The 27456-nt window shown below is 41.2% G+C and overlaps 1 long non-coding RNA gene across 4 annotated transcripts; it reads right to left on the bottom strand.

Moving 5' to 3' along the window:
* Positions 1-6273: 6273 nt before the first annotated feature.
* Positions 6274-26712, bottom strand: LOC108425862. Of its 4 annotated transcripts, none has more exons than XR_005131704.1 (4): positions 25527-26712; positions 24769-24867; positions 23495-23625; positions 6274-7764 (listed from the first exon to the last, which is right to left on the bottom strand). It is a non-coding gene; the product is annotated as an uncharacterized LOC108425862 (long non-coding RNA). The 4 variants fall into 4 exon arrangements; XR_001857735.2 differs by lacking the exon at positions 6274-7764 and adding an exon at positions 10181-10608; XR_001857733.2 differs by lacking the exon at positions 6274-7764 and adding an exon at positions 10181-10608 and having other exon boundaries at positions 26249-26712.
* Between the last annotated feature and the right edge of the window lie 744 nt (positions 26713-27456).

Below are 27456 nucleotides of genomic sequence, written 5' to 3'. Positions count from 1 at the left end.
AAATGAAAGGCAGACTGTTCTCACGTGGGTCTGCATGTGGAACACAGACCGAAGGGAGCCCAGCAAATGCCCCAACGCCTCACGCTCCCCACAGGGGCTCAGCAGCCTCCAGTCTGTGAGGGTTTACTGTAGGACAGCGGCTGAAGGGAGCTTGTACTGCTATCATGTACTGGTGCTATTTCCTACTTGTGAAGACATAAACAAATGTCTACAGCCTAATTGATAACTCCTAAAAGCATATTGCATTCACAAACATAATGAATTACCTGCCATTAACAACTGAAACCATCCTTTTCTTTACCATGAGGAATGAACAAAAGCTATGCTGCTTTTGTGATCCCATTTCCCATGGGCTGTATTTAAAACTTTATAGTACTACAACAAATAATGTCACACCAACAATAGTGCATTCAACAATATAGTATGTGGATTTCGATGCAGTCTTGTATTATTTAATAAATGCACAGATAATATTACCAACTAGTCTAATTAATTTAAAATCTAATATATTATAGACCATGCAATGCTTTGCTGGTGTAGTGTAGTGAGTAACACCTCTGCCCTCCACAGCCATAGGAGTCCTTGGACAGGACTCCTAATTCTACAATCGCCTATATCTGTAACATTTTTAATTGTATGTTGCTCTGGATTAGAGTATCTGCCAAATGCATAAATGTAAAAGTAAAATAAAGCATTGAACAATTGAAGAGGTTAGTAAATGTCTGCAGTGTATCCAGTTACTGCTAAAAGCAAGATGCATTTAGAAAAACAAAGAATTACCAGCCATCGGCCACTGAAACAAATACTTTGCTCCACTGTGATGAAAGGCTAAAGGTTAGGAAAAGTCAGAATTTCAGCTAGAAAAATAGTTTCCAAAGCACCCACTTGTTGGTAGTTGCGGCTTGAAGGAATGTTCTTGCATTTGCTCGTAAACTTGTATGTACAATAATGCTGATAGCACTAGGAAAGACATAAGGCCTAGGTGAGAGACAAAGAGTTAGTGTTGGAGGCTATGAGCACGCTGCCATTCCTCTTGCATTACACAATAGCTGCGTGTCAGGCCTCGCGCTAACCTGCCGAATGGTTGCCATATCTGTCCACTCACATGGACACGGTGTACTGCTCCCGACAGGAACTACACATGATATCCCCAGCACACGGCGTGCAGCAGCACAGGCTTATGTTTCAGGTGTGTGTGTGTGTGTGTGTGTGTGTGTGTGTGTGTGTGTGTGTGTGTGTGTGTGTGTGTGTGTGTGTGTGTGAGCGTGGGAGAGAGACCATCTTTGACAGAATGATAAGAGAGCAAACACATAAAAAGTGAAAGCATTCCTGTATGGGTAAATCCATGTCCTGCATATTCACAGGCAATTGTGAGTTAGCATTACTAGCAGAGACAAATAATTTCCACATAATTGCAGAAGCGTCGTCTGCTTCCAGAAGATTAAAGACGTCAGGTTTCCCTGTTCACTCAACCACTCGAGCAGACAAAGCCTCTAAAAGTGCAGGAAGCTAATTTAATCTTTGTTGAGTAACCCCTGCTTTTACAGACGTGGTCCAGCCAGTGGCATCTGTCATTATGATCCAGTAGTGACGAACTAAACATATAGACCACCTTAAGTGCAGACCTGCTGAATTCATATTAAAATCCTTTTGATATGTCAAAGCTCTGTTGCTATGCCACTCCTTTCTAGCACTGCTCTTGACTTAAACTGGACATTTCAGGCCTGCCTGTATGCATGCAGCCAGGAAGCTGTGCTAAGGCGCCATGGCCCTCCTAATGAGATTGTCTGGCTCCTGCATTTCTCCAGTCCAGAATTACATAATCAGCCTTGGTGCTGGGGGGGGGGGCGGGGGGGGGGGGGCATCGTGTGTCTGACAGGTCCTGTCCTGACATCACCGGCAGGATTAACTGTGGAGGTAGACAACCGATTAAAGCATCACAATGAGTCCCGTTCACTTCCAGCTTGGCCTTTCCTCCCTGCGTTCTCCACCCTGACTCCCTTCCCCATAAACACTAACATTCTCACCTTTTTCCTCACGGCCCACCCTTGTGGCGGTGATCCCCCATCACATCTATTTCTAGAGCCTGCCGTTGGCTCAGTTGAAACAGGAGGCTAGTTAGTCACTGAGACATGGCGCTGGTGGTGGGTGTGCATATGCTGTGAGTCATCAGTGAGCCTTCAGACATCCGCATATGGGATTTTCCAGCAGCATCTAACGAACTGGCCAGACTGAGGCAAGTGATTATTATAGCCCCAGGACCCTAGAAGAGGTGGACTCAGGGCATAACAGCTTGTACACACTCTATCTTGGGCTTAAAGTGAAAAAGAGGTCTTTGAGAGGGCACCTATATTCTGAGTGTCCTGTTTTTTTTAAGGTACACCTACCTTGTGCCTGCAGCCATTGACCATTTTGTCAGGCACCCCTACTCCACAGGTGCATATGTCAGGGTTTACAGTTACCATCTGCTGCTGCACAATTTGTAAGCCACGCTCTACATAAGACCACCGCTCACCAAATGTTATATGGGTGGTGGACTGTTCTCAGAACAGCAGATATCGTCAAGGTATTAGCATGTTACTGAGGGTGATTTCATGATTGCCATGTTAATTTCAACACTGAATCTGAGAAAACATGCATTTATCCATGATGTTTATGTGTATCTCGTTTTTGATGTGTTTCTTTACTGATAACAGTTAAACAAGTAACAGAATTAGCATATATGCCTAAATGAAGAACCAAAATGTGGTTAACTAGCATCCATGCTAATGGCTTGAAGACATTAAGGACCTTCTAATGATTTCCTGAAAGTGTATGTTTAACTAATGATTATTTTTACATCTGAAATTTAGGTAGCAGGATTGTTACACAACCTTCAAAGTGGCCTGATCAGTCAATATCACAGCATTATGGTCTATAATGTTTTTTTCTTCCTGTGATCCTCAATAAAAGTGTTCAGGGTTGAGTGAATGCTGTGGACCTTAAGGTACATTTTTCATATCTTTCATACATTAATACATCAATCCAAACTAATAGATTTTTTGGAGTATTGATCTGTCAAGGTAAAATGCAGCTATGTGGGCTGGAACACAAAATAGTGTTTTCTAAGTTATTCTTCTAAAATAGGTTACGTAAAAAAGTTTAAAGCATAAAAAAAGAAATCTATGCTTTACATAAATATTTGCAGATGTTATATCAATAGGACCCAAATAGGACCTGAATTCTGGAATCAGCCTTGTGTGCGGTGCGGTTATGAGCAGCATATTTCTAACCAAATGAGCTTTAACAGTCCAGATGATTTCATTTGGTAGTTTTGCTACTACTAGTAGAGTTATATGCTGAGGTAATAAAGAGAGGGATAAAACACATCAGCTTTCATCTGTGAATAAGTCGTTTGCATCTGAACTCAGGGGGCTATTAGATAAGCGGTGCGGCTACCTACGCTGTGTGTGTGTGTGTGTGTGAGGCATGATGCAGGTGGAGAACAGAAATATGATGTGGTGTACTGTACACACTGTAAGTGTGAGTGTCTGGCAGAGAGAGAGAGAGAGAGAGAGAGAGAGCTGTGAAAATAAAACTCTGAGTCATGCTGTATGTCTGAGTGCTGCCACCCCTGCAGGCCTCCCTCCTCTGTTCCTCTCACAAAATGGCCTCTGCTGAGCAAACCACCCTCAGAATTCACTGTTAAACTCTCCGATCGCTTGTAGTTTTCCCAAGTATAAATGTTTCCTCAGTAGGAACGAACAGCCTCTATCAGCAAGTAGAATGCAGTGATGTGTCCAGACCAATTTTTGACGGGGGATGGGGGTGTGGGAGGAGTGGTGGTGTAAGTGGGGCACAGAATCAGATAGAGGGGCATCTATGAAAATACTTTGACAGTGTGGGTAATTATAACATTTTTCTGAAATCTTGTATCTGTTCTTTTTTCTGGTAGCCATTTTATGTACCTGTTAGTCTGTAGGTGATTTTTGCTGGTTTGCTGTAGTTGTTGGAGGACTGGAGAACACTGATGAATTCTAGAAATGTTTCTGATTTCTGAGTTCAAAAATGAAGTAAATAGCAAAGACATAAACACATAAATAAAACCTGAAAATCCACAGCACTCTACAGTCTGCCTGTTCTAGCCAACTATAACTACACTTTACCTTAAAATATAATCAATAAAATAGTCAAAACTGTACATCATTGATTTGTTGAAGCATGAAAAATGTGTATGAAAGTATGCAGTATGACAAATGTCTCTGAACCCTGTTACGTGAACACGTTCACCATTAGGAAATATCTACAATAGGAATATTCCACAAGTCACATGTTCAAGAGGAAACTACATCATCCAATCAAGATCATGTGAAGAAGACCAGCTCTCTCCTTTCCTCTTTATTTTCACTGATATAGCGATACTGAGTGATAAGGTCACAGTGGAAGTACAGAGTAAAAATGAAATGGCAGATTTCGGCTGACACTACTCGTCATTTAAATGTGTTATATAAATAAAGCCACCACAGACCAAAAGCAAATTATTTATAAAGGCACACATTTTAATCTATGGTTAAAAACATGTACTTTGTACTTTCATCCCTGTCACTCTTTTTAAGACCTTCTCAATAAAGAAACCTTGTAAAGGGTGAGCTATTGTTCCACAGATGGGTTAACACATTTGATTGTGAGTGATTCAATTCATGGCACAGCAATCGTGGAATCATCCACATCATCGCCTATGTAAGAAAACTTTGTATGTCACTGAGATGAGCCGAGTAATTAGCGGTGAAGAGAAGTGTGAAGGGCAGCTAGCTTTACCCTTTAAACATGAAAACCGAAACTGCTGAGTTTTTGAGATTTGGATATGACAGTGATGATGTATTCCTTCATTTCCCACGTCCGCCTGATGAAGTGTGACCTGCACTCTATGCAGCCTGTGTTCCATTGACCTGCTGAAGAGAACAAACCGTCACTGCTGCGTCTCAGCCGTGGGGCCAAAGGTCAGGCAGGATTGCAGGCTTTTGGAACAGTGTTGCAACTGCAATGTTTCGTCAGGTGCAGTGAGCTCCTGCCTGCCTGGAACTCGATGTAATCTGGGTAAGCAGCTTTAACCCGGTTCAGAGCAATTTAGCCTGGTTGTAAAAGTCTTCAGGACTGACTCTCTCCTTATCCACACCAGGTGACAAAAGTGACCATATACAGAGGATAAAACACACATTATACTCCATAGGGAATATATCATCACTGTCATGATAAAAAATCTCAGAAATGACAAAATAATAGAATATTAATAGAATAATATAAAAACATTATATGTTAATATATTAAAAATTTACTCCAATTAACTTTGCAACATTAAATGGTATTTTAAAAAAAAACTCAAACATGGTCATGTCAAACCCTTAAAATGTTTTTGTTTGTTTATATATATATAATTTTAAATATAAATACTCTTTTTTACATACTTGTTGCCTTTTACATTGTATGTAAATTCCATGAATGAAATGAAAGAAATGACCTAAAAATACATGATATAGGCCCTTTAAATGTGATTGCTCTTTCTAGACTATCTCCCTCAGCGTCCTCTACCATATGAAATCCATACTCATATGACATCAACACTCTTCAGCCTGGCAAACCACCAGATCAGATATGAGCCCTGATGAGGAATTACTGCATGTGTGCTGTGGGGTTCATGACCCGGTTCAGTTTGAATATTATCTAATGTGTTGAAAGCGAGTGTTTTGAAATATCACTGCTCTCTGAAGACTGATCGATGACTGGTTACCAACAAGTCTCTGACCCTTGCTAGGAATTATATTGCTCTTTCCTGTGACAAGCACTTCAGTTCAGCATAGATTCCAGCCTCCTGCTGCTTCATGGATTTTGCTTTTAAGTTTTAAAAAGGCTCTTTTGGTGTAGCAGGTTCAGTTTGTGTTATAGAATTTTTTTTTCCTTTTAGAAAAATAGAAAAAAAAAAAAAAAAAAAAAAAAAAAAGATACTTTCCATTATTCTCTTCATTGACATTTTTGACAGTCTGAGCACCTTTTGAATACTCAAACTTCTATTAATGGACACTCTACTGAGTTGTTTCCCAGCACTGGCAACCTGCAGGACGTCTCTGTGAGGAAGTTAATGTACTTTTTCTGTTACAAGACAAGAAACATTGAAAAAAAGATGCAAAAAAATGTATACAAATGTCTTAGGGTGAAGACTGAATGTACATAATATGCAAAAAAATTAGAAGTAAAAAAAAAGTAAAATCTAAAATGTATCTGAAAAAACAACTCAAGTCAGAATTTTGCTACATTTTATTTTTTGTTGTAATAACACAATCATTTCTGCATTAAAAAAAAAAAAATCTGTTGTAAATCACATAACTTGTGCATGCCGAACAATGTGCTGACCAGGGCTTGACCCAAGTCCCAGGAGTTTCAGAGAGGGGAAATTAACCTTTAAGCAGTGCCGAGACGACCCTCAGCAATCCTTTAATTCACTTGCAGGGAGATTGGCCAGAGCCGATCAAGCAGGCATCAATGGTCTGTGACCTGACAGCACCCATGGCCTGTGTGGGTCAGAGGCGGTGACGCACAGAGCAACGCCAACACAGGAGCCTCATTACATTATATTACATTACACTCTGATACCGCTTCGTGTAATTGTCCTTACCTCGAGTGACTGAACTGCTTATGAAAGGCAATAACATCTATATCAATCTAAGTCCTTTTCTTTTGTGGAGGATAGAGAAAGAGGAGAGCAGAGAGAGAGAGAGGAAGCAGCACTGCTCTTCAAGCCGCAGACGCCACGCGCTTTCCGCAAGGGGCATCTGGTTCTGCTAAATGGTGAGAACATTTTCTACCTTTGTTTTTATCTGGCTGGGAGGTTTAAGAGAGACACATTTTCATATCCTGTTTTCGGCACCGCTGTTGCCCTTGAAGTGAGATTTATTGCTTACTGAGGGTCAGGCTGTGGCGAGCATGCGTGCGAGTGTCACTCAAGCACAGTACGCACGCGTCCAAAAGAATAAACCAACAATCACATTTCATACCACAGCAGGGCTCGGAGGAGAGCCAGGGGAAGTTGCAGATGAGAGTCCAGCAAGTGCGTTCCGTGCTCATTCTCTGGAAAGAACTCTCTGACTTATTCATAAACAGAAACACATGTAAAAGCCCTGGCTCCCTCCCAGAGAACACAAGGAAGTATAAAAGAGCATTGCAATTCTTCTTCCAAGGCCTCAAAACATCCCCCTTTTAAAAAAAAAAAAAAAAAAAAAAAAAAAAAAAAAATATCGGGTGCTCTGTCGATCCTTCCCCAGCTGACAAGCCACAGCCGCTCCCCACCCGCTCCACGCCCAAATAAGGTCAGGAGGACCTCACCAGGCCAGGAATGTTGCAGAGTCAGCATGGGCCCTGCCAGAAGCCTTTGTTTATGCCTGTGGAGAATGCACAGCCAGGTCCGGACAGCTCACGTGAGCATTCCAGGCAGGGCAAAAAAATAAAAAATTATTCAGGACCTGTCTGATCCACAACTGGTTTGGACCTGCCGACCCATCTGGCAGGCGCTACTGTCTGAACCTTCAGAATCTTCATCTATATGCCATCTTGTCCTGAACAGCTGGAGTGCCAGGAAAGAGCCAACCACAACAGTTCTTCAGCTGGCAGCTTTAGTTGATACACAAGGACATAAAGCTTGCCAGTGAAGAACTGCTGCGGGTCAGCCATTGGGCACCAGGGCAAACACTGCTCACTCCTGATGATCATTAGGGGTGAAGGGACTTTATCGACCTGAAGGAAGAATCAGAAAAAGACAGGTACATGAGTCGTGAATGCACAAGAGGCCTAGCGATAGTTTAATTTCCCTTGCAAACAAATGTTCATGACCTTATTTAACTAATGCTAAACAGCTAATGGAAGGGGAAGCAGGCGTACAAAGGAGAAGGCTGATAAATAAGCTGTGCTGATGGGGTTTCAGCAGTGCCTCCCTTCACTGCCACAGCTATGCAGGCCAGAGTGAGCTGCCCCAGGGGTATTCCAACCAGAGCCAGTCAGCTACTGCTTCAGTATTCTCTCCACTCATTCAGCTCTGCCTCACCCAATGCTTCTAACTCAGTGCAGAATTAGAGCTTGTGATCCCACCAGAACTATTCTGTAGGGATGCTTTACAGCATTCACAGTGTAGCAGTGCAGCTCCTCCCCCCTACAGAGCTTTCAGAAGCAGTTTTATCACTCACAGTGGAAGAGTAATGACTCAAAAATGAATCCAAAAGAGTAAGTGTAAGCTTTACTATTTTAATGCATTCAGTCCTTCCTCAAATGTTGTCGTCAAAAAAAAAAAAAAAAAAAAAAAAAAAAAAAAAAGTAGTATAACAATGGACAAAGGTACAGACAGAATTTAGGCTTCAAGACAACATCATGACAAAAAATACACATGCATCCAAAAATTTGATAGTTTCAGTATATTTCATTGTGCATATGTATTAAAATAAAACCTTTAAATGCCTAATTATGCTTATTTTTGTAGATTAACAGTTGCTTATTATTCTGGGATATTCTGGGATGTTCTTCACTTTTTTAAAATATGAACTGTTAACAACCAAAGCAAATTCTTTTAAATAATCTTGTGCAAAGCTGTAAAAAAAAACAAAAAAAAACAAAACACACACACACACACACACACACACACCACACAACGATATATAGACAAACTTATGTCAATACTACTCTCTGACAAATATGTTACTAAAATGTTGAGTCACGTCCAGAAAAAGCTAAACAGCTTTATTTAGTAGATTTTGTTCAAATTTTCCCTTCCACCTTAAATGAAGCAGCAGAATGGAGAGAACGCCAACTTTAGTTTCATTGAATTTCTCAAGTAATTCATCTTACATGTGTCCCATACACTCTGGACTTCAGCTGTTAAGACCTCCGAAAAATACAACAGTCAGTCATTCATGCTTCAGTACCAACTAGTTTATAGCAGTGGTCTCCAACCCTGGTCCTGGAGATGTTCCTTCCTGCAGAGCCTAGTTTAACCACAACCACCTCCAGCTAATCAACCGCTTCCCAAGTACCTGATTGGCTGGACCAGATGTATAAAGTTAAGGGCAGGGCAGCTTATTGCATACAGGTTGAAACTAAACTCTGCAGGACCAGGGATGGAGACTACTGGTGTATGCCTTGTTTGTGTGGAAAAGAGATCGGCACTTTGGGTGGCTCATCAGACAGGCATCATCAATCTGTTCATGTTAAGATAAGGCTAACCCCAAAAAGCTGGCAATTCTTCAATATCCGCTGCCTCAAAAACAAAGCAGGCTACCTCCGGTGCATTGAACTAGTCAGCAGAAGGCGATCGAGAGACTGCTGCGTTTTCACTGCAATTTGAAAGATCGCTGACTTAGCCATCCAGCTAACGTGGCTAATGTTAGCATGGTTTGTACTGTCTGCCGTTTGTGGTGTTATGACTGGTATAATGATTCTGACTAAATTTGTATTTAAGGAAAATTTCAACTGCTATACCAGCTTGCTACTACTTTAAGGTCCTGGTTTTAGCCATGTGGTGCATTTTTAATCACTTTTTTGGATTAAACCTATATCATACAGTATTACAACCATATAAGGAAGTCTATTTGAGATTAGCCTTAACAAGTTGTGATAATTTAGTCATGCAGCTTGCATTATGCTAAAGTTGGCTAGCTGCATTAGCCTCACAGCTCCAGTACAAAACTTTACCAAAAATGTCTTGACTGATCGACTGTATTTGGGGTAAGGGGAAGTTATGTAAATTTGATTTCTTGCCAAACCACTGCTTTAGTCCAACCTCACAGTCAGATATTTCAAACAAAATAGATTCTTGAAGGAATCCTTCACCCAAAACATTGCTAATAATGAATGAAGGCTAGCAGTGCCCTGACAGCATTATGAAAAAGGGATCGTGCTAGCTGTTCCCCAGTATAACGTTGCATTTAAATTTAACCACATTAACATTTTTGGACACAGCATCACTTTAATTGTGTTTCATAATATAGTAGCAGTCCTCATGAGAGAAACCTCAAAGAGCCAGAGAGTCTGGAGGCCTCCCTCTCCTGCTGATCCACGCGGTGTTAAAGGTGGCTTTGTAGTGCTACACTTTTCCAGCAGTTCAAGGACAAGAGCATGGCCTCAGTAGCCCAGTGAACCCAGCGACCCTGCAGCACTGTGGAAAGAGCCAGTCCGCAGAGCCATGGCCAAGGACAGGACACCCACAGACAAACACACACACACACACATAGGGAGTCAAAGTCAGCTAACCCCTACAAACCCACTCCCACAGAAACACACCCGTGCAAACACTAACCCACACCAACACGCCCTCATTTGTACACATACACCCGTGACATGGAAAGAGCAGCCTTTGCCAAACAGCGAGACCTTTTTATTCTGGCCACACTCATTTAAATAGGCAGCGGAGACCATGAAGGCAGCAGGGTGTTGAGAGTTGTGCAGTGCATCCATTCTGTTTATGGTTATGGAAATCAAATTCAGTTGCAGCTTCGCCCCGTTGTGTCTTGAGCATGCTGTTATCGGACACCCAGGCAGCTGAATCACCCTTTTGTCTGAAGGTGGAGATAAGATCCCTCTGTGTCCAGGACACTGCCGGCAGAGAGAGCGGAGGGCTATGATTACAGAGAGAGCAACATTGGCTCTCTTTTACATAAACACACATACACCACTAGTGCCCAAATGATATACCAGTTGGCCAACAATATTGGCTAATTTTGATGTCCCACAGATTTGTGTGCCCACATCAATTCTACTGATAATAAGCAGCTTAATTTATATTTTAACAAACATTTCCTCTGATGAGAGGAAACCTGTTTACATAACCGAACTTTGACTGAGTGGTCTTTGAATACTCTTTCAATGTGCTCACAAGCATCAGATTCATCCACTTGTGGAAGAGGGACAAAGCACAGCCAAAATGTTACAAAAATGTGCCCACACTGTTTACAATTACAAATATCCGCCAGAGGGGTCCCCAAATCTTTCATCGTGCAGCTTTAAAATGAATTGAGTTTAATTTTCAATAATATTAAACCTGACATAAAAGCAAATGATTTTTACCTTGCTGGTTCATGTCAAAATGCCATGGCAAAATTCTCTTTTTTCTGCCATCTCTGTCTGAAGTTTGATTTTGCCCTCCTCTAAAACATTTTAAAATAAATTTTGATTATCACGTAACAGCAGGCACAGAAAAATAATATTAACCATGTGTACTGTTTTACATTCACGTCAATACATGCTGACTTTAAATAATATTGGCCCATATTCTCTACATTTTTGGCTCCTTAAAATCAGTATTCATTAAATATTTGTATGGGTCAGGCCTCTCTCACACACACACACACACACACACACACACACACACACACACACACGATTTATGTTTCTATCCATTATAAACCTTTGGCACAGACACCTTGTGCACATACTTATGCATAAACTACACAACAAAGCCATCTACAGCTCTAGTGAACAGCATTGTGTATTAACAGACACAACTGCTGTAGTTACTAAAGTACTCCAACTGAGTTTACCGCAATACAAGCCTTTTCCCTGCCCAGCTGGAGACCCACGGCCATTAATGTCATATTCTTCTCTCAGAGCTGAAGGCTTCATTCACAAGTGGCCTGCTTTGGACACAATGGGGCATGTTTAACCATAGCCCACTCTTCCTGTCTCTCACACGAGCTGACTCACTGACACACACCAACCCGCAACGGCTCAAAATCCCATTGCAAGGAACAGTATGTTCCCAAAGAGTGATTTATTGTATGGCTGTGGACGTTTCCCAGAACAATTACAGTCAAGCTGGGGGGAGATAGAGGAGTATGTACCCCTTCTTCTCTCACACCTCTGCCAGCTCTCTCTCTCTCTCACACACACACACACACACACACACACACACACACACACACACACAGTACCCCACAGCTATCTCTGCTCCTGCACCAGCTCATCTGTCTCAGGCCAGGCAACCAGTTACCAAAAGAAGTCATTAATCACCAGCTAGGCTATGTCTAAGGGGGGGAGGGGAAAAAAAAAAAAAGCAAAAAACAAAAAAAAAACAAACAAAAAAAAAACAAAAAACACACACACGCACACACACGAAAAACCCTTATGCACTTCACCTTCCTGGTTCCCTTGCAAGAGTGACAGCTTGCTCATATCTCAACAAACAAATGAAAACTCAACCAAATACTGCTTTTGATCACATACCGGAGATGAGGTAATGGATGTGTTCCAGGTGAGAATAAACACCATTCAGCTTCTAACGATTAATAGCTATAGACCAGATCCTTACATAAACAAAGCTGCTGTAGACTCGCTACAGCACTGTCCATCAACCTTAATAACCTTCACCAGCTAGCCCACATGAATCGCCATCAGAATGAGCTGCAGATCAATGTGTTAGTCATTCCCTTCTGCAGCTAGAACAGCACAAGGGTGGATGTGAGTAGATGAGTGAGTGGAGGGATTCTTTAATTAAACCTTACATTTGATTTTGCCTAGGGCCACCACGATTACTCGATTAAAGGCAATTATTTGATTATAAAAAAATAAATAATCTTTTTGATAATAATGACTAACTAGTAATTTGAAATCAATTATACTTCTGCAGTCACTTACATTAAGGAACAGACTGGAACACCCACTGGGCACACCCATTTATTAATGCAATAAGCCCAGAGAGGTTGTGCATTATCATCACAGTTAAGGCTGCTCTTCAAATTGCACAGTTCATGGTAAAATCACTGTAATGCACGACCTCAAACAGCTCATGGCTGTTTTTTTTTTTTTTTGCTTCACATATTAATGAAAATAACATATAAATGTTTAATGTTAGTTTTTAATGTGGACACTAACGAAAATTTAACGAAAAGATTTTTTTTTGCTCGCCAAATGATAACAATAAATGTTATTTTTGGGGTAGCATCAAGCAAAGTGACATTTAAAGCATGTAAAACATTCAAGTAATATATACTTAACTGTTTATATTTGTTGTATTACAGTGAGTTATACAGTAAATATTTCAGGTCAAAACAATCAAAAATAACAGAGGAGTGGTTTGGAGAGGAGAGCTATCTTTTAGCCCGTTTAGAATACTTTTTTTAGCCTTCTTGTTAAGAAACCAGTCCAAACAAAATGTGGTTCTTCATCCATCAATTCCACATGAGCAGCATACCAGTCCAGCACAATTTATTAGTGAGTTAATGCATTAATAAAGAATTAAATTGTTTTACAACAATTTCAAATGCAGCTTAGCAAGATTTCTCCTGGCCACCCCCAGCCATCACAGGGATGTGTGTTCCATCACCAGCACACTTAAATTTAACATCATAACATATTTATTAGCTAAACAAGGTATTGAGTGATATCTACAATTAATACCTGCTGTACGATGAGATGGTGGAAGTGGTTTAACATGCACATTGATGTACGTAACCTAATGTAAGCGTAACGTAAGCAAATAAGCTCAGGCTGTGGATGGTCCATGGTCATTGACTGACTTTTTTTTTAATTACTAATATAGCAGATAGTGACAGCCCTATTCTAAACAGGAGAACACTGTTTCAAACCACAGCAGATATGATAACTAAGGTCTGAGCAGGTCAGAGGGCACAGGTGGAGATGGTAAATTAGAGCATAGTTGCTCTGTGAGCGTCTGAAGACGTTAGAACAAGAGAGAAAAGAAGAAGGAAAAAGAAGAGAAGAAGGGAGACACACCCCGCGGTTGAAAAGCTGGAAATGCTCATCTTCTGGTGCGCTGAAAAATTTGAGGTTGGAGTGCTAAACTGGCATTCCCTCCAGAATGCAGCAAAAACCACTACAGCCCTTAAAGAAGAGTGACTCCATTTTAGCTCTAAAATGCCACTTGACGCAGCACGCAACAGAGAGGAGAGTTAGCCAATTTTCTTAAATCCAAAGTGAGAACTGAAACACCATGCACAAATGTAACAACTAGGATCGGCACTACTGATTATATTAGGAACTTTCTAAAATAAGAGTCATGCTCCAAGTTTTTAATTACTGCCGATTCTCTAAGATTAATCAGAGTTATGAAGACAGCCCTGCTCAGAAATGTTTTTTGACCAAAGGCTATTCTAGATCAAAAGACAATCTTCATGCAGCTTGGGGCTGAAACGAGTGACAGAATGCACTGCCGATTCCATCTGGTCCTAATCACTGAATGTCCAGGCAGTGGTCAGTGCCATGGAGAAAGCACAGAGGCACCAACCCACGCTGGAGCCCAGCTCTCTCTCTCTCCGTCTGCTCTACTCCACACGTGCTGTCGTGTCACACAGCACCATGTATATGCATTATTCATCGCCCATCCATATGCATGGAGTGGAGCATTCACTTACGTTTCCGGCCTCTCCTTAATCATACACAGTTGCGCATGAATCCGGCTTTCACTGAACTGAGGCAATCAGGCCAGGCCACTGTTTCTCCAGGCTAACTCCAGCGGCAACGTGACTTCAGTCATTTCTCTATGAATCATACCACGAAATCGAGCTGCAAGTGGGAGACGAGTGCAAAACCGAGAAATTGACAAACAGATGTCATTCACAGAGGCGCGATAGGGGGAGAAAAGAAAGATGCAGGATGAGAGGAAGGGGACCATTATATAAAAGAGGGGGTAAATGAATCATTATAGGGCAAGCTGCACCTGTAGCTCAGAAATAGCTTGTTTTTTCTGATGAAGGGGGGAGGTAAACAGGAAGACTAATAGGGGCTTATCCGGCAGAAAACGTCACATACACACATCCTGCCCCTCCTGTCTGAATAAAGCCATGGCCCTTTGGCTCTTTGGCTCAGTTGTGATGCTCATCTTGCCAACCCTAATTGGCTGTGCTGCGAGCGTCCAACCAGCGTGAGGAACGTGGACTAAAGACAATCTGTACAGCCCCTAAAGGCAATCCAGACAGCTACTTTAAAGCCTTGCATCCAGCTAATATAAATTCTGGATCCAGGATAATTTCACTAAAGGCTTTACAGAAGTCTGACTGACCACATATAAGATCTTTGGAAGAAATTCTGACTGACAGCAAGCCCAACTCATCAGATTTTAAATGCAAAACGAAAAAGAGGAGCCGAATTTTCTGAAAAGAAATGAGTTTGGTGTAGTATATAAACACTTTAAAGGTTTCAAAACGTATCATGCACTCCCCAGTCCACACAGTAAACATATGGAAACTAACTTTGTGATGTCACGTAGGTATCACATTTATATATCGCTGCTGTCGGAAGAAAACCTCCTATCTCTGTCATTTTTTCAGTTTTTGATTCATTCATGATGAATGGAGCAAAAGAAATGGCCCGAAATGACTTGGAAATATGACTGGATCCTTTGACTTATTAATTAAAACTACAGTACGTTTTTTCTTTCTCCTGTGAAGTTATAATTCTGGAGATACGAGGTCTTCTTCTGACAACAGCGATATATCTACCTATTCTGACCACAGCATTTTAGTCACACCCACCTCAGAGGTACAAAAATAAATAAATAAATAAATAAATAAATAAATAAATAAGTAAGCAACACAACATGGACATAACCACGCAATAGAAAAAACAGATGTACAATGATATCAAAAATACCGACAGTGGACAGATGTTTAGGTTTCTGAATTTTATTCATTTTACTTCATTTGTAACCCTTTACATATTGGATATAAATGTGTGTCCATCAAGCTGTTTTATTCTAAGGTTGACCAGTAAGAGAATTTAAATTGTGTATTATCATGCAAACTGCCAACTAATTATTGTTGCTATGTTAATCGATTAAATGCTTCAACCAAGTATATTTGAGTAATCATAACCACCCTAATTAGTGACAAGCTCTGGCCTATAGAGGCAAGAGTCACCAGCCCAAACCCTGATAATCTCACATTCATGTTCAAACTCTCTATGCAGATCAAGCCATCCTGCACATCACACAGCTAACACCTCAGGGATTTAAAGAAAAAAAAAAAAAAAAAAAAAAAAAGGAGACACTTGGTGAAGACTCATGAGAACTCATTTAAAAAGTGGAAGCATTAGGAGCAAATACTGACGCACAGACACACTGAAGTAAATGACTGGCGTTCTCTCCCACCCAAGCCCATGGCTTCCCCAAACTGGTGTGTGCGTGAGAGAGAATAAAGACGTTTATTGTGCAAGGGCCTGGAAGCTGCATGCTCTCATTTGACTTGCCAGCCCCTCACACTCGTCCCTCTGTAGCCCACTGTCTGGTAGTGAACTTTGCCCTCAATGCTACACACATTCCTTCAGCTGCTTGCTAAACAGACAAGCAAGCAAACAAAACAGTTTGATATAAAAGAGGAAATTCCATCCGGCTTATACAATGGAAATGACTGTGGGGCAATACGGAAGTAGCCACAGCAAAGCCATTTCAGGAATTCATCTAATCTCCTGCTAATATTGGAGCTGAGAGGAGAGGAGTGGGTGTCTATAAATCACCACAGAGGACTCCAGAGGCCCACATTCAGCCTGAGATGATGTTGCAGTGTAGATATATGGCATGAACAGCTTACACACAAGCATAGTAATTAAAAATGAAAGGGTAGATATTATGAAAAGGGCATAAATGATTTTTCCTCACTTTTTCAAAAATGTTTCCCAAGTTTCACCACATACCAGTCCCTCCCCAATCCCTATGTGGAACCTAAGCTGCAAAAACATCTCGTTTTGAATTCACAGTTTATGTGAGGTCACAAAAAACATTGCATTTACATACATCCACCTATTCAGCCTACAGCAGTTTAGCCCTGACCATGCTTGTTGAAGTTATAAAAAGTGTTGCAGCCTGGACAGCTTTTCGAATGAGGCATAATACAGGTCAGCCAATCAGAACACAGGTCATTTACATACATTAGTTTTAATGGCTCAGTAACAAAAGGCCTGTTTGCGTACTTCAACCAACACAAATGAAGCAAACCAGGCAGCAGTTGATTTATTAACTTCAAAAAAGCATAAAACGCTTAATGACTGTCGATCGCCTCCTCAAGGAAAGGTTTCACATAGTAAGGCATTAAAAAAGCCATTACTTACTGGAATAAGAAAGGCACATTTTTGTCACACACCTCAGTATGACTGAACACAATCTGGGGAGGCATCTAGCTGCACAAAAAAAAACAAAACAAACAACAACAAAAGAACCCTCCTCTTCCAACCTCTGAATTGTTATTTATGTGGTGATAAAGATCTAATTTCTGTGCATTAAAGTAAGAAGTACTACAACAAACACTAAATATGGTAACATTAATGCTCACCGATAAACCTGAAATTAAGACATTCAAACCACTTTCTGAAAGACCCACAGATTACATAAAAATCTGCAATTCTCCGTCTGCTGTGTGGCACCATCCCGCATTGCTGCATTAATTAAGGAACTCCAAGTGTTCCACCAGACGGATAGCCATACTGGTCAACCTTCATGATGTAAAACTCATTCCATTTCTGTGCATCGGCTGTTTCTCTCTCTCTCTATCTAACTTCATTCTCTAATCAGTAAGATTTCTCTAGAAACTCCATACTTAAGCAACCACGGAGAAAAATGGCTTACGGCACATAAAAGATTAGTGGTTGATCTATTATAAGACGTATCTCCCAGGTACCGAACACAGCAACTTACTTACTTCAAACAACTACCGGCCCCTTAAAATGGTTTCTGATAAACCATCAACAGATTTCCTCTGCCATACATACATATAGTGGAACAGCTACATAGAATATGAGCTTCGTTATCAGTAATCTGTGGTGAAATGCAGCAATGCTGATGCCAGATACCATTCCTTTTCCTTATGCCTGTGCTATACGAAAATATGCTCTATATCCACCTGATCACTTACCATTGAGCACATAAATTTTGAAAACAATGATTTCTGTTAGTGAGAGAAGATCTAATAGATCATCTAATGGCCAAAGTTTTGGCATTTTAAAACATACAGGTAAAAAAAATACCACACCCATATGCACAGCTGAGGCAAACATGGTGCAGAAAATAAGAACACACTGCATAATGGGGAGAGAATTTCAGAGTCCCTATATGAAGTTATGCTCCGGTCAATAAACAGGAAGCAAGACACTGTCCAGTCTCACAGCACCAGCTATGTGCATGCAACATCATCTTTGCGCTAAACAGTGTTGATAATGGAATGTAGCGATGAGTATCAATTCTGTTTCCCTTCACTTTCAGGATACACTGCATATTTGAAGTCCCTAATTTATTTATTTAATTTCTAGTCAAAACAGCCATTAAGTTAACAAAACAAACAGAAGTTAAAAGATTTAAGAGAAAATAACAGAAGCATTACGCAGTGTTGAGTCGTCTTCTCACAGTGGATGGATATTTTTTTAGATCTAAAGCAACAGTGCAGATTTTCTCTTCTCTCTCCAAGATGAAAGCACCATTTATCTGATGATGGTTTTGGTGGGCTAACAGGATTATTAGGAGACCCATTTCTTCATATTACCTTTTAATCATTTTTTAAAGTCCAGTTTCGGAAATGTCTGATTCTTCCTCTTCCTTATGCAAAGTGATTATCTTGTATTTTAAATGAATAATTTGTAATGAATGGCTGTTTGACTGGAAATGAGGTAACTGATTGGTGGTCTCCGACTTTACACAGTCCTGGTAGTGCTCTGTATTATGAAATACTTGTTCATACCCACCTCTGGTGTGAAGCAAATAAATAATTACACACAGGCATCAGCTGGAGCCTGGACATTCAAAGCGGCATCATGTCAGGGTAATTAAGCTGTCCTCAGCCCATTCTTCAGAAACGAAGATACCAGCACCAAAGAATGCAGAACATCTGGCCAGCATTTACCACCAGGCTTCAGCTCAGAATTTAACGCAGCTTTATGTGGTGCAGTCAAAGCCCTGTTCCCATGTATCAGAGAAACCACAAAATGGATATACTGTTGTTAAAGTCTAAGTGAGCCTGGATAAGCATCCTGCTTGTTGAATAGATCATATATCTTTATAATCTTGACGTGATCTGGTTGATAAGTGGTGTGCTGAGTAGTACGATGGAACACTTAGTTCTACCAGTGAAAACTGAACACATTTGTTCTGTGAAAAAATAGGACTACACCCACCACGTCAAGACTTCCTCCCTCTATTTTCCTGTATGAAGCAGAAGAGATACACTGCAATGATTGGACAGTGCCACATTTATACCCTGTGTATAGTATATTTGTTTCTATATTGAATGAATCATAAAGGAATCATAGAAATTCTGGGTACTAGAAGTAATGTGGCATATTAACATCATTTTAAATAAAATTGCCTTTGTTTGACATCTGTGAAGTGTGAGCCCCCTGACATCACTAGACTCTCAGTATATTTTCATTTTCTCCCAACACCTATGATCCAGTCATTTTCAGTCCCTGCTTATTTCAAGTACTTTCTATCTCTATTCTTGACGTCAGTAAGCGAAACAAGCTCAGCAGGGTTCAGACTGTGCGACTAACCTGAAAGAACATTGTGCTTTTTATCCCTGAAAACAGTTGCTTTGGTAAAGGTCCTTGTCCTGCTGCAAGGTGAAGCACCAACCAGTGAGTTTTGAGGACTCAAAGAAATGAATACCTTATATAGAAAATAACTTTTCTTGACATTCAATAGTAGCAGCAGCATCATCAAGTCTGGCCATGTCTCTGATTGATTTATACTGAATTTTCAGTTGCATGATGGTCGGATTTACTGACGCAATAGTACACAGCTGGCCAAGAACCAACTGAGAAGACAACTGTCAAATTACTTATGCCCTTTAAATGAGTACTGCAGCAAAAAAAAATAAATTGTACACAATTTTTCACTTACCGATCAGCGAAGACATTAAATGTTTAAATTTTAGTTTAGATCTGGAGTTGCAAGGCTAACAATGCTAACACTATGACTCAATAATAGATCACAATAGATAGCCCTGAAGGTTTCTCTAAAACCACTTCCCCAAAACTTGACAACCCTTTCCAACCACATCCATCAAGGTTGCACAGACTTGTTGACAGTTTAGGACACAAGATGTCTGACTGAACTTTTAAAATGACCAGATTTTGTACTGACAAACCACCTCAGAATAGCAGTGCTGCTCTAGATGTTATTCTGACAATGGAATCTGATCCAGGATCAGTACTCTAACTTACTAGTGCTTTGTGAATTCAAGCCCTGGTCTTGTCTAAAATGACTGTGTGTAGCAGTAAAGTTGTGTTAATTTTTATCATTTGCAGTTAGTCATACTGTGTCCAGAACACAAAGATTAGCCTGTGCATTCTTAATAATAATAATAATAATAATACTAATAATAATAATAATAATAATAATAATAATAATTCTGGTTTCGGCTATTTGGGCAACTTGAATTATACTGTTTGTTATCAAGGCTGGACTCTCAGGTCCAGTTCTAAAACAGAGCAGCAAAAACTGGACTCCAAATACATCTTGGCAAATCAACTACTTCTGTAGTAAATGGAAAACTGTTAATTTAACTCAAATTAAAGCTAGCATTCGGCACTTATAATTCAACCTTTTTTCACTTTAAATCTAATTATTGGAGGAGAGATACAAAACAAAACTTGTGCCAAATAACAGAGTGCACTGTTCATTACACAAAAATGAATGCAAATCTGAACCACTATCTAATAGCATGACATAAGATAACAACACAGCAGCTGTTCTAAGGTTTTAGTGAACAATTCAACAAATCTTAGTTGTTGTAATGACTGAAAGCTGCATGTGTTTTATTACGCTTCTCTGTTCTTCATTTCTCTTGTGTGTTTTTTCTCTCTCTCATCACATAACAGTGCTGGCTTTGAGTATGAGACGGAGATGCAAGTGCTCCCAAAGAAGCAAAGAAGGCCAAAGATTTACTGACTGAATCGTGTTCTGAATAGTGACTAGGCTGAAAACAAACTCAAAGTGGATGTCTCCTACATTAACGCAAAGGCAATTGAAAGTCTACCATGTGGTGATCCCTACTGATTCTGTGGCACATTCATCAAATGAATGACACTAACAATCATTTTAATAAACAAGGCACCAGTCATATGTGCACAGCTCAACACCACCACTTATCCTAAAGGCTAAATAGGTCACAGGAAACCAGCCATGGAATTATACACCACAGGTTTATTCCTACAGCTTTCCATCTCTCCTCAGAATGTCTCTCTCTCTCTCTGTCTCTAAGGCCTTTCCATTCCTCTTTCAGTTCTTTCCATTGGTCAGGTTCCTGTGCCACACATTCCAGGGATGCCTGGTACATATGGTATAAATTCCATTCAGTCTGCTGAGGCCCTCCATGCTGTCTGAACTACTCTGCGCTGGACTAACTCCACCCTGCCAGTTTACTCTCACTACCCAACTACTATTACTACTGAGAGACAGACAAAAGAGAATGCAAGAGAGAGAAAGGAGGGCAGCAAGAGAGACAGATGAGAGTGAGTGAGTGACAGAAAGAGAGAAGCAAAGAAAAGGGGGGAGAAAGACAGAACTAAAAAAGTGAGAGAGATGTAAAAGAGAGAGAAAGACGCAAAAGAGCAGATAGAGAGAGGAAAAGAATGAAAGAATCAAAAGAAAGGCAAAGAGAGATGCGAGAGAGAAGAGAATAGAAAAGAGAGAGACAGCAGAGAGTAGGGGTACAGAAAGTGAGATAAAAGACAAAAAATAGAAAGATTGCTTCTCTCTTAAGCTCTCAAAAAAGAGATAAACAAGAGAGAGATGCAAAAAAGGAGTGCAGAGAGACAGTGAGCGCTAAAGAGAGAAGCGAAAGACAATAAGAGACAGAGGGAGAGAAAGGAAGAGAGCAGCAAAAGGAAAATGTAGAAACAAGAGACAGAAGAGAAGACAAGAGCGAGAGCGAGCGAGAGAGCAAGAGAGCGAGAGAGCGAACACTGGTGGAATCAACAGGTTTCTTCAACACATAATGAACAGGTCTGTGCTTTAAAAAAAAAAAAGCTGTGAAGAAAATGCATGTGCACAGCTCCATTAAGTACGTATAGCCAGCTCATGTCAGGGGCTGATATTCATGAGGAACAATAGCACAAACCTCTTAACTGGGTCACTTACATGCCTGCGTGAAACACAAAGCCTGCAGCCCATTTAATCAAGGGGAGATTAGACAGGTCCCTCAGGGAAGGCAGCATGGGCAAACTCACTCTAAAAGGTCTGCAAGTCACGGACACCAGTGCCAAGTCACTGCTAGACATCACTCAACACCAATGTTACGCGGAGGGAGACAATTGAGACTACATCCTGTTTAACTTTACCATATGGTGAAAATGTGTCCAGGCTGTGCTATATAAGAATACAGGCTGCGATTAAGACCCAACTCCGCATTGGGCCTTGGCCATGAAGGAGAAAACGTCCACAGGCCCACTTCCAGGCACAGGAACTGTCAGAGTGTCCAGCACTTGGTCCCACAGGACCATGGGGCTGCACAGACGGGAAGCTCCACTATACCAGAGCCAGCAAAGCAGCAGAGCGGCCACAAAACCAAACGTCTGCCCTCCCACATGGACAAAGCAGACAACTAAAACAAATGCCAAGCAAAAAGGAAAGAGAAAAAAAAAAAAAAAAAAAGCACAAATGAGCCTCACCCCCACAAAGCCCACTCAAAGTCTGTTACAGCACAGGACAGCACAAGTACAAGTGAGTGAAAGACTTCATGCAGAAATCCCATTGTAATAGCTCTCCAACCCACTTGAAGGATAGAGTGCAGCAACTTCAACACTGACGGCAGAACAGTGATATAACTCCATGGGCGTGGTCCTCTGGATAAGTCTCCAGACCAGTACTTTTCTCCCTGGGCCAGCGGGCGCCTAGGCGCGCTTTAATACTCATTTCCAACATTCATTCCAAAGGCTGTAGTCACGTCCTCGTCTCCAGCGATCTGCTCATGCAAGCACGATAAACGCTCCAAATATTTCGAGTTAGAGCGTAATCAATAGCGCAGAGTAGGAAACTAATGTTCAAGGGTTCAGAACACTCCTCGCCTCTCTCTGAAGGCCCTTGCTCTAAAGAAAACATCTCAGCTATGTTAGAAACCAGACAGAGAAGGGGAGCCTGGGCGAGCACAGACCTTGAATAACGATCATAATGTCTCTTTGCTGATTTCTCCATTCAGCAGGCTTGCCCGTCTGGGGAGCAGGCTGAAGAGGCCCTGAGACACAGCCAGTAGATGTCTGTATCAATCTTTCCAGCCATACTGGGATGACGACTGAAAAGCATCTAATAGTGAACTCAACTGCATGACCAGACAATGGGATCACCCAGCAAACATTTACTAAAGGGTGGAAAAAAATCCCAGAAAAAAAAAAAACACAGTATACCAGCCCCTTTTCAGCAGAAATTTCTGAAGAAAGCTATACAGGAAGGAATTAATCCCTCATTTAGTTTAGTGCTTGGCAAATAACAGCAGCTTTGCAAAGACCTTTAATAAATTAGTCCAAGTAGCGTAGATCAGAGATGACCAACCTGCTGTGACTACCACAGGCCATAGACCAGCTGTGCTCCATTTCGCTGCTTTAGCTGCTTTTTCCAGTTCTAGCGGTTTCTCATTGAAGCTCCTCTTTCTCATCATTTTTCAGGAACATTCACTGCCATGCCTAAATTCATCCAAATAAAAGCCTTTTTGTGACATTTTGAATTCTGTTAAAACCTGACAAAGGATGCACTTCTTGATTGTATAATAAAATGATACAAATATTATGATAAATACTTGCCTGACATTTTGAAATATCAAACCTGCCCACAATTCATGTGTTTTGAACAAATTCCACAAATTCCAGGGTCTGACTGGAGACGACATGAGGTCTTACGGAAAAAATAAACCTAATGCAGCAGTATGTATTTTTTCTCAGTAGGCTTGCAAAGAGAACTTCAAGGCCACCTACAACAGACGGCATCTCTGACGCATTTAAGATGATGGAAAACTGACCCTGACGTTCATACAGCTGCCTGTCTCTTCCCTTGTCTGTGAAACTCCGGCTCTTTTTGCCTTATACCAGGCCTACAATGAAAGAAAGCTAACAGCGTCCAGGTAACATGGTTAAAACATTTAATTCACCATCATTTCTGATCCTTTAACTCTTGGGAAAAGGGGTGAAGTGTCCATGTCACTGTACAGGACTATATGTGTATGTTCATCTTTTGAGGCTTTAACTCAGAAGGCCTGCATCTGAAATTAACCATGATTGTGCATGATTGAACGGCAGCTGGCTGATCAGCATAGCCATGGTCAGGAGTACAAGGACTATAAATAGGCTTGCTTGTTTCGCCATACTAAAAGCTTATTCACTATCATAATTCTGAAAACCGGTCAGGAAAGGATGCGCTATGTCAGAGCTCTAGCAGCCATATTTTAAGCAGTGATTTTGAGTGGCGAAATCCTTAAAGAACAGTTGCATAAGCATGTGTCGGGCAGCCTGTAAACACTTTATTACTTAGCCTGCATAGCTCACGCACATGCAAGAGAACATGGAAAACAGACACTGGTGGGCAGTCGATGACGACAATGTCTAAACTGAGGCTAAGGAAACAGTGACTGCACAGTAAATGCTATATTTTAATCTTATACTACAAAAAGATTACAGACATTTAACCTGGATGTTAGAAGCTTTTTTTTTTTAGAAGAGTTTACAGTGAAATTTCCCTTTCGTAATCTAGGCAATATGACATATTCTGACTGCATTAAAACAGGCTTTAGGCACACACACAGTGTATGCTGCTCTTTTAATCACACTTCATACCTTTGCAGTTAGTTGGACGTCATTTTAGCAGAAATCCATTAAGAGACACACTGTTGCAATGGGAAGCTCTGACGAACAGTTCCTCACAGCTCACACTGTCTATGGAAAAGAAAGAAAAGTAAGAAAGGCCAAGCTGACGAGAAGAAAAAGGAAACAAGTAACTTTTTTACAGAGGAAAAAAAAACTTGCTCATCCATATCGCAGTGTACAGGGTGGGGCCGTGTGAAATTTTGCCATCCACACGCCTGAGAGGAATCGATATGCATACTGATTGGCTCCTAAGCTTTGTACCATTAAATAACGATCGAAATAAACGGAACGCAATCGATTTAATTACATAAAACGATTTAAGCTCTATTCAGAAAACTTATATTTCATCAGATGTTTTCTGCAAACGTGGGAGAAAAGTGACCCTTATAATCTACCGAGGCCTACTGCCCATCCCTATAGCCCTCACCTAACATCTAATGAAATGTAAGGGCTGGAATTAGAATGCGCTGATCTGTAAATGAAAAGCTGAGCATTCGCCTACACACACACACACTTGTCTGTGTATATGTGTAGCTAAATAATATAAATATATAAATAAGTATATAAATAAATAATGTACATATGTATGTAATCTCATTAACGGCGCGCTGCAACCGGCGACTACCTTAAGGCCGTTTACAATGAACCACGAACCTTCGAGTTTCCGGCCAACACTTCAGGCTGAAACTTCCAGGCTGTGAGCAGCAGAGTGACCAGCGGCTACTTACTCTCTCACAGCAGGAGGCAGTCGATGTGGTTCGTCTTCGCGAACCATGCTGGTCCAGCTTCACCTGAAACTGGACTTTTTTTTTTTCTCCGCAACATCTGAATCGAGCGCCTCGCCGCCCTCCGCACATCCGACCAGATCGAGCTGCTCGGCTGCAGGCTCACGCCCTGTGTGCGTGTGTGTGTGAGCGTATGTGCGTGAATGCGTGTGCGCGCGTGTCCCCTAAACTCTGAGCTGAACTGTGCGCGGCCCCGACTGCTAACAACTCGCCTTTTCCACCGGAATATAACGTTTCTACAGCCTCTCAAGGCGTGTACAGGCCAGTTCCCACGACTACCAGCCCTCGGCCGCCTCTGTGTAGCCGAGCCTCTGCTCTCTCGCTCGCTCTCTCTCTCTCTCTCTGCTCTGTCACATTTCCACACACACTTCATTGTGTAATCGAGCGCTTCCCCAAAATATCTCGCCCGAGTCCACTGATGACAGCCGTGACACATCCTTTAAAAAAGGCCACATGAAACAAGTCTGTGATTAAAAACTGCCCCCAACACGACTGGCATTCAGAGAAAACGGTCTTTGTGGAAAGCCACACCTCACAGCCTACCTAACCCTAAATCAGCGCTCACAGTCCGCACCGCTGCGCCCTACCAACCGCCGGGCATTCACGACAAAATGCGCGTGAAAAGAAAACAAAAACCGACTAACGGCGTTACTTCAAATAACTACCTCGCCATTAGATCGGTTAGGCACCGCATGGCCCTCAGTTTTGTCAGTCTTTCCACCGGTGTGTGTAACGTCGCCTCCCCGAGTCTCTCCTCCAACTCCCCTCGTACCGGCTTCTCCTCACGATCAGCTGGCAGCGCCGTGGCGTCACACGCACCGGCTGGCCAATCAGACGCCGAGCTGGGCGAGGCGACTCCTCTCATTGGCTGTGCCACGGCTGTGTCTCAAACGCACACCTAGAGCACGGAGTGAATCAACCACATTCCCTGCTACACACTGTCTTCTTAAGTTTTATACTTTTTCATTTCGAAAAAATGACTTCAGTGGAAATTCACATAATCCTAGCCATGGTCCCGTCTGAGAGAGCTGCTTTTACTGAAACGTGTGAGTCTGGATTCATCTAGAAAGTCCAGAAAGAGAGAGAAGTCTTAGCTAAATCAGGGCTAGGGTTCCCGAAAGCATCTCAGCACAAAGATGAATCATAGATAGAGCGAGCATCACACCAAGCAGCCTCTCTAACAGTGGAGATGATCTTAACTCTGTGTTTTTTGAAAAACAGGCTCAGTTTAGCTGCCCAGGTATTGGTATCAGTGGCTAATTTTAATAAACGTATTCAGCTGACTGTGCTAAATGTCCAAGACTGACCAAAACATTGCCTGTTCAGAAATGTTTCTCTGGAGTGTTTGGCTCAAATTTCTGAGTGTCTTGTTTCTAAAATCACAAATTTCTATTATAGCTCTTATTACCAACAGTGTTGTCTTAATTTTTAAGTTGGAAAATTTAACCTCATAATCTGAAGCTGTGCTGTGTATGTGACAACACAATCACATCTATTTGGCAGTAAATGGCAGCTTTCAAGCTTCACCTCTAAAAGTGTATATGTCCGTCTTCGTGGCCAAAATAACAGGCCTAAAACTTAATAGAAAACAATCAGAATTTAAATCACAGTCCCAGTACTGATCAGAAAAATTGCAAATTAGATACACGGTTAATTAATAAACTACAGGTCTCCTTTCAAAAATTAAAGGCTGTGTTTCATTACTGAATCTACCAGTACTTGTACTGTTTCCTTAACTAAGTGCTACGGATACACTGAACTGTACAATTTAGTGTTTTCTTACTAACACACTTGATTCAGATCAGAAGAAATCGATCATTAGCTAATGCCATGATACCAGTTGGGAACCCTGAGATAAACCTCACCTTTTTTC

Source organism: Pygocentrus nattereri, chromosome 17, assembly GCF_015220715.1.
Source record: "Pygocentrus nattereri isolate fPygNat1 chromosome 17, fPygNat1.pri, whole genome shotgun sequence".
NCBI lineage: Eukaryota > Metazoa > Chordata > Actinopteri > Characiformes > Serrasalmidae > Pygocentrus > Pygocentrus nattereri.
This window is presented reverse-complemented; position numbering and strand designations above follow the sequence as displayed.